The sequence below is a fragment of the Dromiciops gliroides genome, chromosome 3 (assembly GCF_019393635.1).
Source record: "Dromiciops gliroides isolate mDroGli1 chromosome 3, mDroGli1.pri, whole genome shotgun sequence".
Classification (NCBI taxonomy): Eukaryota; Metazoa; Chordata; class Mammalia; order Microbiotheria; family Microbiotheriidae; genus Dromiciops; species Dromiciops gliroides.
In genome coordinates this window covers 217,824,330-217,837,431 of record NC_057863.1, presented here as the reverse complement: position 1 = coordinate 217,837,431, position 13,102 = coordinate 217,824,330, and positions in this window count along the sequence as shown.

Here is a 13,102-nt window from a genome sequence, read left to right as displayed (position 1 = left end):
CAACTAGAGTTCAAAACCCTATAGGATCTTTCTGACAGATAAGTCTATGCTGTTGTCTTGATTCCCCATAGAAAAGAATAAAGCACTTGGTGTTGAATCAATCCCTTATCATTCTCCTTTTTCCCTCCAGGATCCTTCCTACTCTTCTAATGACTGATACATTATAATACTACCCTAAGTTATTGGGCTCCCTAAGTAGTTAAATGAACTTGCATGTGTACCAAACATTGGCCCACATCCGGGAGCTACCCGACCAAGTGCTTCCTTTGTCAAGGGCCCAAGGGACTGGGGGTGATACAATGAGAAACTGTTCCTTATTGGCATCTTTTCCCCTCTTTCTTTTATGAGTGGTAATAAAGTTGTTTGGGGGATTTTTAACTGCTATCCAGTTACTCACTTACTGCTATCCTGCTACTCGGCTCTTCACCTGACTCCTACAGCAGTGCGGCAAGAAAAACCTGAGTGAGAGCAAAATAAGCCAGAGACAGACTGGGTGTGTGGAAGCAGGTGGGTCCCTCCAATATTGAACCCAGTTTGTGTAAATCCAGAAACTGGGACACTGAGCTACAGGTTACACCAACAAAATGCAGGCTTTGATACATTGAAGTAAGAGGACCATTCCTGAATTTTTTGAGTCAGTGTTGATTATTTAAATTCGACCAATGCCCCATAAGTGACTGATTCACAGTCTGAACACCATCTGTGTACCAGGCACTATGATCTTACAGAGTTTACAATTCAGTAGGTGCTGATCTTGTGACCACATGTAGTCATTGCTTAGTTCATAGATTTAAAGCTGCAAGGCACCTTAATGGTCATCACATTCAACCCTCTAATTTACAGATCAAGAAACTGATGCTTGAATTGGGTAACTTGCCCAGTGTCACACACTTATTACCTAAATGCGGAGATGTTGTGAGGCCCTAATGAGATAATGGATTTCAAGCACTACGCAAACCTTACAATACTCTCTGACTGCCCATTGTGTTGTTGTTGCTGTTGTTATTAGCCTTACAGTGTGGTGATAACTTCTTTCCCTAATCTTTCCACTGCACACCTGCTGAGCCCAAACATTTATATAGCAATACAATACTGCTATTACTAGAAATAATGTTCTCTTGTTTCTGCTCATTTTGCTCTTCATTATTTCATGCATTTCTATGTTTTTCTAAGATCACTGAGCTCATCATTTCTTATAAAATAGTAGTCCATCACAATAATATATGATAACTTGTTCAGCCATTCCCCAATTGAAGGGTAAGGCTGCCATTTCTAGTTCTTTGCCACCACAAAGAGAGCTGCTATAAATATTTTAGAACATATGGGTTCTTTTCCTTTTTCCCTAATCATCTTTGGAAATAGACCTAGGAGTGGTATTGTTGGGTCAGAGGGTATAGGCTGTTTAATAATTCTCTGGTTATAATTCAAGTTTTAAGAACAACTTTGAGTGAATAAGTCATTTGAACTATAAATTTAAGTAAAATTAACTATAAAGGACTTATGAAGAAAGATTCTATCTGTATCCAGAGAAACAAATGATAAATAAAAGTATATATAGAATATTTTTACTTATGCATATACATATACACACACCTATTTGTGTCTCATGATAGCTATCTCTAGGGTGGGGGGAAGGGAGAAGAAAATAAAGAGTAAAAAGTAAAAAAGAAATTTGCATGATAACTTTGTTGTATATTTTTAAAAATACAAGCTTTACATAATGGATTTATAATTTCATGTGCAATCATTTTTTTTGTTATACTGTTATGAAGTACTTGTTTTATTCCATGGATTAAAAATAAAATGGATTTTAAATATATATATATACATATACATATATGTGTATGTATATGTGTGTGCATATGTGTGTATATATACATATATACATATATATACACACACACACACACACATATATATCAATACAAGAGTGTGCTGTTTAACAACTGGGCTTTCCAGGGGAAAAAAATATATATATATATACACATGTACTTTTAAAATTAATCTGCATTATTCACACTTTCTTAAATCTAAACAATCAACAAAGCAATAAATCAAGCCCTGATTTTGTTAATTTCTGAGGTGCCTCTGCTCACAAAGAAAATTTAACAATGGATTCTCTAGGGCTGACTCCAGCACCCCTCTGCCTTAATGTCTAAGGAGGGATTTAAACTCAGTTCTTCTTGACTTTAAGTCTAGCATGTTATTCATAAATCAACCCCTGAATTAATGTTAAATATAATTTACCCTTACCTTGTGGGAGATGTCAATTATAATTAGTAAGACAGTTTTGTTTCCTAATTATAACAGCTGACTTTTATATAGAACTTTATTGTTGGGTTTTTTGGGGTTTGGTTTTGGTTTTTTGTTTTTTCAAGGCAAGGAGGGTTAAGTGACTTGCCTAAGGTCACATAGCTAGTAAGTGTCAAGTGTTTGAGGCCGAATTTGAAATCAGATCCTCCTGAATCCAGGGCTGGTGTTTTATCCACTTCACCACCTAGCTGCCCCCTATATAGAACTTTAAAGTTCACAAACTTCTTTCTATGAATTACGCTTATTTGATTTGTCTTGTTCATTCATTCATTCATTCATTCATTAACTCACACAAGGTCCAAACATGCTAGACCTGAGTTCTAATCCAACCTCAGATACTTGACACTTACTAGCTGTGTGACCCTGGGCAAGTCACTTAACCCTCATTGTTCTGTAAAAAACAAAACAAAATGAAACAAAAATGAACAAAAAAAAATCTTTGAAATTGATTGTGTTATGTGAAAGACTAGCCAAGGATCACCAGCATGGTGTGCTTGCTGCATATCGTAACTTGACTCTAACATAATGGTGTCATTTTGGTTCTCTTTGGGGACAAAGTACAATAGCCACTCATTAGAAAGGAATTTATTAATCCTTATAACATGTTCCAAGTGTTGGGTTAGTTACTGGGAAGACAAAGACCAACCCCCACCGCCCCCCCCCCCAAAAAAAAACATTCCCTGCCTTCAGGTTTACATTCTACAAGAGAAAAATAACATGTAAATAAATGCAAAAAAAGAGAGAGAGAAAGCTGTTTGGAAAGGAGAAAAGATGCTGGCACCTGGGGGACCTGAAAAGTCCTGGTGTGGTAAGCAACACTGGAGCTAAGCCTTGAAAGACGTTCTGTCAAAGTCTTGCTTCTCCAGAACACACAGAGCTTTACTCTGCTGATTAGATGAGTCCCCAGGCTTCCTGCTTAGCTCTTCCCCACAGGATGACAAGCAGAAGACTGAATTGGACATGCTTTTCACCTGCCCTTCATCCAATTATCTCTTTGCAAAAGTTGAATTTCTACCCACTGGGCAGTAAATAGGATCTGCAAGTTCCTCTCACCAGGAAGCTGAGAACCTTTAACACAGAATTACTACTGCCATGTCCAAAGACCTTAGTTATTCTTTCCTCTCTGCCTATAGGTAGTTATCAGAATTTAAAAATCACAATGGAGCTCTCTAATACCTATAAAATTGGATTAGCCCTATTCTCTGACTGCCCTCACTTCTTTTTTTTGGGGGGGGAGGGGGAGGCAATTGGGGTTAAGTGACTTGCCCAGGGTTACACAGCTAGTACGTGTCAAGTGTCTGACGTCGGACTTGAACTCAGGTCTTCCTGACCCCAGGGTCAGTGCTCTATCCACTGCGCCACCTAGCTGCCCCCTGTCCTCACTTCTTGAAATGGCCAGGATCTAGGAAGCATGTGCATACATAGGTTTTAAAAAAAACAAAAACAAACAAACAAGAAAACAAAAAAAAAACAACCTTGGGCATTGCCAGGAAGGATGTGGCCTGATTCTGAGTTGGAAGGAGACTCTGATGGCCCTCGGTCACATCTGCACTGACCAATTTGGGCTGGTCTTAGGCAAAACTGTGAAATGGATGAAGTGTCTCTTCAGTGCCTCAGGTCTGCCTTTCTGCTCCTTTAGCCATCTCCCCAGGAAGGCCCTCTTCACTTTATTCAGGCTCCCTCCACCCTCTTCCCTATCAAAACCTTCTCTCAGACAATCCAGTCCAATCCAATAAGCATCCCCTAAACACCATGTGCTGGGAAGACAAAGAGAAATGAAAAAAAGACATTTCTGCCCCCAGGGAACTTATATGATACTGTGGGAAGGGATGGGGGAAGAATATAGAATTCAATTCAATGCAATTTAATAAACATTTTCACATAACAGTTTGACAGTTTGAGGTAAGAAAAACTACTAACAACTAACTGAGATTAGAAAGACTTGTCAAGAAACTAGGGAATCTTAAAGGTAGAGTTGAGGAGCTAGATTCTATAATATAATAGATATAATTATTCATTTTCTATCAAGTCCAAATCTTCTTGACCCCATTTGGGGTTTTCTTGGCAAAGATACTGGAGTGGTTTGCCATTTTTTCAGATAGCTATACAGATATATAGAGATAGAGAGAGAGAGAGAGAGAGAGAGAGATAGAGATAGAGATAGAGATAGAGATAGAGAAAGAGATATACATACATATGTGTGTATGTATAAATATGAACATATATGTGTGTGTACACTTTTTTCCCCAGGCAAAAAGGATGCAGTCAGTGTAGAGAAGCATATTATGGAATGATGGAATACAGAGTCCCAGGAACAGCAAGTAGATAGGTTTGGCTGAAAGACAAAATGTGTGAATAGTCATCACCATCCATCATAATCCATCATTATATAACTAGAATCTATGTAATGCTTCAAGGATTGAAAAACACTTTACATGTCTTATGTTATCTGGTCTTCTCAAGCACCCTATGAAGCTACTAATATCTCCATACTATCTTTATCTGCCCCATTCCCCCTCCAACCCATTCAACATCTTAAAGTCACTATTCTTCCAAGTTTGCAAAGCCAGTTTGCAAAGGATTGAAGATTGAGCGAGAGACAAGGAGCTATAAGTGACAATCAGTCAATAAATCAACAAACAAACATTAATTATCTGTTATGTGCCAGGCACCGACTTGGATGCTGGGAATACAAATACTAGGAATTAAATAATCCCTACTATCAAAAAGCTTACATTCTAACAAGGGAGATAACCAGTCCATGTGAGGCAAAGACAAGGTATGAGTGCATTCCCCAAAGGGGATGTGGCTGATAAAAAATCATGAAAATGAAAAAATGGAGCATCAGGTGTGAAGAACAAAGAGAAAAACAGTTTAAATGGATTATAATGTATGGGAAGGGGAGATTATAGTATCTGGGATGGCTGAAAAGATAAGTTAGGGGGCAGCTAGGTGGCACAGTGGATAGAGCACCGGCCCTGGATTCAGGAGGACCTGAGTTCAAATATGGCCTCAGACACTTAACACTTACTAGCTGTGTGACCCTGGGCAAGTCACTTAACCCCAATTGCCTCACAAAACAAACAAACAAACAAAAAAGATAGCTTGGGACCAGTTTTTGAAGGGCTTTAAAATAGGAGTCTATGTTAATTTTAATGGCAAAAGGGAGTCACAGGACTTTGTTGAATAGGAGAGTGGTATGGTCAGATCTATGCTTAAGGAAAATCACTCTGTCAAGTGCATGGAGGATAGATTGAAGTGTGGGAGGGGAAAGACTGAAGGCAGGGAGACCAATTTGGAGGCTGTTGCAATAGTATAGACAACAGGTGATAAGGGCTAAAGCTAAGGAGTGGGTCAGACATGAGAGACACTGTAGGAGTAAACATTCAAAAGATTTAACACCTGGTGGGAAACATGGAGTGAAGAGTCAAAATGACCCTGAGGTTACAATCATGTAAGACTGGAAGAATGGTGGTAACCATCAACAGAAATAGGGAAATTTGGAATGGAAATAGATTTGCATTGAAAAGTGAGTTCTGTTGTGGCCATGTTAATTTTGAAATGGCTTTAGGATGATCTGTTTTGAAATGTACAATAAGCAGAGTCTCAGGGGATACCAAAGACATAGGGTGTGATATGGATGATAAGCCAACAAAAGAGACTGAGAAGGACTGGTCAGACAAGTAGGAGGAGAACCAGCAGAGAGTAGCAACATAAACACAGAGAGAGGAGAAAGAAGAATCCTGGAGGAGAGAGTTCAGCAGTACCAAATGCAGCAGAGATGTCAAGAAGAATGAGGACTGAGAAAACAACCTAAGAATTGGCAATTAAGAGACCATCAGTAACTTTGGAGAGAGAAAGCTCTGTTAAATGATGCAGTTGGAAGCCAGATTGCAAAGGGTTGAAGACTGAGGGCAGAGGATTTATAAGTGACAAATATAGGCAACATTTTTCAAGAGATTTGGCTTGAAAAGGGAGAAGAGATATAGGATAATAGCCTGATGGGATGATAAGATCTAATGAAGGTTTTTTTTTAAGGATGGAGAAGATGGACGGTTTTGACGATGTTAGATTAAAGCTGTAGGAGGTTGGAGGCAATGATTGAAGATACAGTCTTCTGTGGAAGATTAGTGTAGATAGGATCAAAGGAGCATAGAGAGGATATTGCTTTGGAAAGGAATAAGGCCATTTCATTATCATAGACTTGGAGAAAGGAGGAGAGAGTAGGTAATGGAATCAAGAGACAAGTCAAGGGATATCAAATTAAAAAGAAGGGGAAAAGAGGAAGAACATGGCAAATGGCCTAAATTTTCTCAGTAAAGTAAGAGGCCAGTTCCTCAGGTTTGAAGGGTAAGAGTGGAGGTATAGAAGGCTTGAGGAGAAAAGAGAAGATTTGGAATAATTTTGTGAGAATTAAGACAAGGAATTACTAATAAGCATAACATTTATTTAGCACTTACTATGTGTCAGACACTGTGCTAAGCACTTTACAATTATCTCATTTGATCCTCACAACCACCCTAGGAAGTAGGCGTGATTATTATACCCACTTTACAGATGAGGAAATTGAGGCACACAGGGATTGAGTGACTTGCCCAGAGTTACACAGCCAGTAAGTGTTTAAGTCCAGATTTGAAATCATGTCTTCCTGACTCCAGGCCAATCACTCTATCCGTTGTGCCTTCAAGCTGTCCTAACCAATTAGGGAAAAACAAAAGTGTTCCTTGCTGTAATGAGGACCCAGCTGATGCCTGATAGTGTAAATGTATGGAGTACCCAGGTTAAGGCATTTGAATTTCCTTGGAATAAGACCCAGGAGTGGAGGGGGAAAGGAAGACACTGAGTCAGGTACTGAATTCCATGAAAAAGGAGACAATGTGACCTAGGGGCTGATACGTGACAGCCTCCATGATATGAATGGAGTGAAACTTCAAAGGAGGAGAAATTGAGAGTTGGTAGTAGAGTCAAGAAGGAGTGAATCAGTCAGGAGTATCCCAACTCACTTTCCAGGACATATGATATAGGCTATGAGTGAAGGTATAGCCAGTGCTAGAAATGATGGCCAGGAATGCATCTTTGAGGGTAGAGGGAGGGAGCTAAATCTCAAAGAAAGTAAATAGATGGAAGGAGAGTGCCAGACCAACTGCAAGAAGAGTAGCAAAGGGGGAAACCATACAGGTAGGATCTGGAGGGAAGGTGTTTTGAGAATGACTGAGAGAATTATAATATAATGAGAATTATATTCTGAATTGTGATGGTGCATCAGCTAGTCCTCAAACAAAGAAAAATCTGAGTTGAATCTGGTTATTCAGCTGAGCCTGGATAACTCATGTTATTTAGAAGGCTATTCATGGATGAAATCGATTTTGTTTTCCATGTATATTAATCTTTCCCATCTCATTTAGGAAATAGAACGTTGCCTCACTTGCCAAGGACAGCAGGTGGACTGGTTCCAACAACCTTGATTTGAGCACAATCCATTTAAATTCAACAGACCTTTAAGTTCAACTGTGGAAAGAGGTGGGAGATATATCAGGGAAGGTTCATGGATGTCATGAATGAGGGATTGAGTGAACTGGAGCATGAAGGAAAAGAGGAATGTGAATAAACATTGGAGATGAAGGAGTACCTTCCAAGTATGAGTGGTGGCCTGCATGAATATAGAGAGACAGGAGAAGGCAGGATGAGCTTAGGGAAATAGCCAACACACCACTTTGGCCAGAACATCAAGTACCTCAAGGAGGCTAGATATATGAAATGGAGACTAACCATATGATTTAATTAGCATAAGGAACTCCCAGATGAGGAAATACATCCCACTAATGCAGGTCAGCACCATCTCTACAACTTAGGGAATTATCTAGAACATTAAAAAATTTAATGACTTGTCCAGAATCACACAGCCAGTATGTATCAGGGATGGGACTTGAATCTATGTCTTCCTGGTCCCAAGATTAGCTCTCTATTTACTTTGCACTTCCTCTAGCTAGCTATGTAAGAGGGAAAAAATGTGAGTACTGTCAAATGGACAATAAATGGAGTCTTGAACTTGGATAGTCATAGAAATAGCATCCCTACCCAAGAGATTTCAAAATTTTATGATTAGGCAGTTCAGAGAAATCCCTTAAAAATGCTTCCCTAGAAGCACTAGAGCTAGTGAGAGGCAGCATCATAGTGGATTAGGTAGTGCCCAGGCAACTTAGACCATCAATTTTAGAACAGTTGCCAATTGTCCAATTCCAACCCTTTTCATTGACTGTCCCTCATGCCTGGAATGCCCTTTTATTTCTGATTTCTTCAGGATTCAGCTCAGATTCCAACTTCTACCAGAAGTGCTCCCCCACTCCATTCCTCCTCTGCTAAATCCTCTGCTAGTTCTTTCCACTGCAATTACTTTCCATTTACACTATATAGATTTAGTAGGTACAGTTACTTCCATGTTGTCTCTCCCATTACAAGAGGAACTCTTTGAGAGGGCAGGCATTGTCTTTTTGCCTTTTTTGTATCTCTAGTGATTAGCACAGTGCCTGGCATATAATAGGTTCCCAGGCAACAATCTGCATTGGTGGAGGGGGGAATTTTCACTGGATATTTCCTACACCACTGAAATCACAAGTCTAGACCAAACACTCACCACTATAGATATCTCAGTTTCTTCTTCTGTCCCACTCCTTTAGGGAACTACCCTTCCCCCTTGATTGAATCAGTCAATCAACAATCATTTCATAATTGTCTGCTAGGCACCAAGTGCTATGCTAGGGGTCAGGGATACAAAGACCAAAGCAAGATATCTGGGGAGACTACAGACCTGAATGAAAATCCATCCTGTTTGAGTCACCCATCTTCACCCATCGATTATCCTCAATAAGGAGAGGACAGAAAGGCTCTTCAGAACACACAGTCCTCTGGGTAAAATGTTCTACCCCTCCTCATCTCCAACCAGACCAACCTTTTCCTTCCCCCTATGCACAGAGAGGGTCATCCCTGACCTTTCCAGATACTATTTCAGTAAGGGATGTCCTTGTTCTGTGTGGCAACTCCAGAGAAACCTGCTTATTGATATTAAATAAGAGAACTGAGATGTTTGTTGGATGCAGGGATTCTTTGATGGCCTAATTCAGAGATTCTATTTTTGCTGACACTTGCTGTGCAGAGATCTCCCAGAGTGAATAAACCATAGAGGCCTAGGTTTTTATGGGTTTCAGAGAAAGGCAGACCTTAGGATGAGAGCTCTATGTGTATAGAACATTCCACACCCCAGGAACCCTGAAAAGTTATTGTGCATTGTGAGGCATTGTATGGAGGAGGACATTTAATAAAAGGAGTATAACCTTAGAATGTATAGAACACACAATAGAAACAAAGCCTGAATGAAAATACCAAGTTGAGTATACACTAAGCATTTCTCTCATGGACACCCACCACTTTATCCCAATAATCTTCTTAAGGTCATTTTCATATGCCATGGTTTCAAGTTCTGTTAGCATTCTGGTCACCTTGATTTAGATGAATTCCAGTTTGTCAATCTTAAAATATGGTGCCCAGAACTAGACCCCTCTAGATGTACTGTGACTAGTTCAGAATAATTGTCCAGTTGCAGAACTTTACTAAAGGCCTACCTCTAGGATAATATAAATTCATTAATTGATACTGAATTGTGCTATCTTCCATACCACATTTCTAACATCTTAAATAAAAACAGTTTCCACTCAGACTCAGACTCCCACCCTTGAGATTATGGGTTGTGATAAGTGAGGTTCAGCTTATTGAGTTAGGAACAAGCCCACTTCAAATATATCAAACCATGTCAACCTTTGCTCTCACCTTTCCAACTCTAGATCCCCTACATGTGTTATATCCCTATCAGAATGTAAGTTCCTTGAGGGCAGTGATTATCTTCCTTGCTTGATTTTTATCACCAATACCTAGCATCATGAGAAATATGAACTATATTGCTAAAATCAAGGGTCACTATCATTACAGTATTTACTTAATATGCCACCATAGTAAATCTGCAAATAAAAGGAGAGAAGTTGTGTCTCAGAAACTGTAAGAAAAAAGATCTTCAGGAATGAAAGATATTACCGTGGTATTTAGACTTACAACTTTTACTGGGTCCATGCCTAAGCTTTGTTCAAGAGAGATAGGGTCTCCAGAAGATGTATTATATGCTGAAAACAGTGATGGGATGTCCTTTGACCAACTTACTAGATTCTTAGAAGACCTTCTTCCATCGCCTATCACTCAACCAAATTCCTGGAAGACATAGATCTATCTTTTGACACAGATTGGGCTTCTGGCTGGGGTTAAGGTAGGGGGATAGGACTGAAGACGATGATTTTCTGATTCCATAGGTACTAAATTTGGGACACAAATTAGGAGAGTCATCTGACAAGCAGAAATCCATGTAAAGGGTAGAGTCAACTGAACTCTCCTGGGGGAAAAAAAAAGCTCTGCTTTTCCTTACAGAGCAATTTTTCTAGGGAGCTATCCAAGGTACTAGATCTCTCCTGCCTATTTCCATTCATTTGTGGGATTCTATCTCTACCTGTCTACTCATTTCTATCACCTCCTGACCTGATGTGTCCTGCTAACTCCTAAATCAGCTGTTTTCCCTGACCCATATCCATCTTGCCCTTGCCTAACTCTAGAGCCAATCACCTGCCTTTCTGCATGACTTGATTGACTCTGTTACTTTCTCCCAGTTCTGTTGAGAATAAGCAGCCTGGGGGAAAAATGATGTCTTAAAAAAAATACTTGGGGGCAGCTGGTGGTGCAGTGGATAAAGCACTGGCCTTGGATTCAGGAGTACCTGAGTTCAAATCCAGCCTCAGACACTTGACACTTACTAGCTGTGTGACCCTGGGCAAATCACTTAATCCTCATTGCCCCTCCAAAACAAACAAAAAAAAAATACTTTCCCATAATAATAGCAAGTCTGGGGGCAGCTAGATGGTGCAGTGGTAAAGCACCAGCCCTGGAGTCAGGAGTACCTGAGTTCAAATCCGGCCTCAGACACTTAACACTTACTAGCTGTGTGACCATGGGCAAGTCACTTAACCCCAATTCCCTCACTAAAAAAAAATAATAATAATAATAATAGCAAGTCTTAGTTACTTAGCTTCTCAAGGAAGCTGTGTCATCCTCAGCTATCTTCTCTCACTCCACAAATCCAATCAGTTGCCAAATCTCATAATTTCTTTCTCTCATTTATGTTCCTTTTTCTCCAATTTCACAGCCACCATCCTACTTTAGGCCCTTAGCTTTTCCTGGACTATACAAAAGCCTTATAATTGGACTCTAGGCCTCCAGCTTCTCATCATCCTATTCTGCCTTCCACACAGCTGCCAAAGTAATTATCCTAAAGCTATGACCTTGCTCAATAAGCTCAAATGGCTCCCTATTACCTCTAGAATAAAATATAAAATCCTATGGCATTTAAAGTTCTCAATCTGGTTCCTTCCTATATTCCTAGTCTTTTAACATATTATTCCTCTCCATAGACTCAATAGTACAGTTATATAGGACTACTTGGTGAGCCACAAACACACACTCCATCTACTGTTTCTGTACTTTAGCACTGACTATCTGCCATACTTTTAATTTATTCCATCCTTAACTTTGTGTTTTAGAATGCCTATCTTCCTTCAAGACTCAAATGTTAGGAAAAGTGGAAATATGAGGAGAGAGGAAAGATGGGGGGAAGTGTAGAAGAATCATGAATAGATTATTGTACAAGTGCATGTGGTTTCAGGGATTCCCACTCCACTTATTTATCCCTTTTTATTCAACTTACTATCACAGGATTGAGAACTTCTAAGGACTTTAGAGATCATCTAATCCAACCCCTTCATTTTACAGTTAAAGTAAACAAGGGCTGGGGGGAGACATACAGAAGGCAAAGTAGCAGAGACATAATTCAAGTTCATCTACCTCCAAATCCAGTGATCTTTTGTCTATACTACCTTGTCTCTCCTCTACTAAGGAAATAATCCTGCTTACTTAGACTCACTTCCTTATGTCAGAGTAAAATGAAATTTGCTCACAAAAATGTACTGGTTACAAGGTAACAACAATGTTGGGGGATAATCAGCTATGAATGACTTAGCTATTCTCAGCAATACAGTGATTCAAGACAACTCTGAAGGACTTTTGATGAAAGATGCTATCCATCTCCAGGGAAAGAACTGATGTTGTCTGAATACAGATTAAATCATATTTTTTACTTTATTTTTCTTGAGGTTTTTTCCTGTTTTCTTTCACAATATGATTAATATGGAAATGTTTTGCATGACTACACATGAATAATTTATATTGAATTGCTTGCCTCCTCAAATTGGGGTGGGGGAGAGAGGGAGGAAGGGAGAGAATTTGGAACTCAACATTTTAAAAATAGATGTTAAAATTGTTTTACATGTAATTGGGGGAAAATAAGATACTAAAAAAGAAGAAATTTACTCATGAGATTGAGCAAATTTCCATTCTGGGTGTTAGGTCTCCCAAAAGTCTTAGTTCAACTTTCTGTTATTAAAAGCTTACAACTGCCCTAAGACTTTTTGTGACATCATATATATATCAAGGTGACTTTGTCAGTGTAAGATTTTCTCCCACTAACACAAAATTTAACTTGTCTATATATTATAGTCTTAGAAGCGCCAAGAGTTTAAGAGACTTGCATGTGCTTACACCACTAGATTCAATCCCTTCTTCTGAAACTCATTAGTTATATGACCATAAGCAAGTAACATAACCTCTTAGAAATTCTAAGACTATAAGCTATGAATTCTGA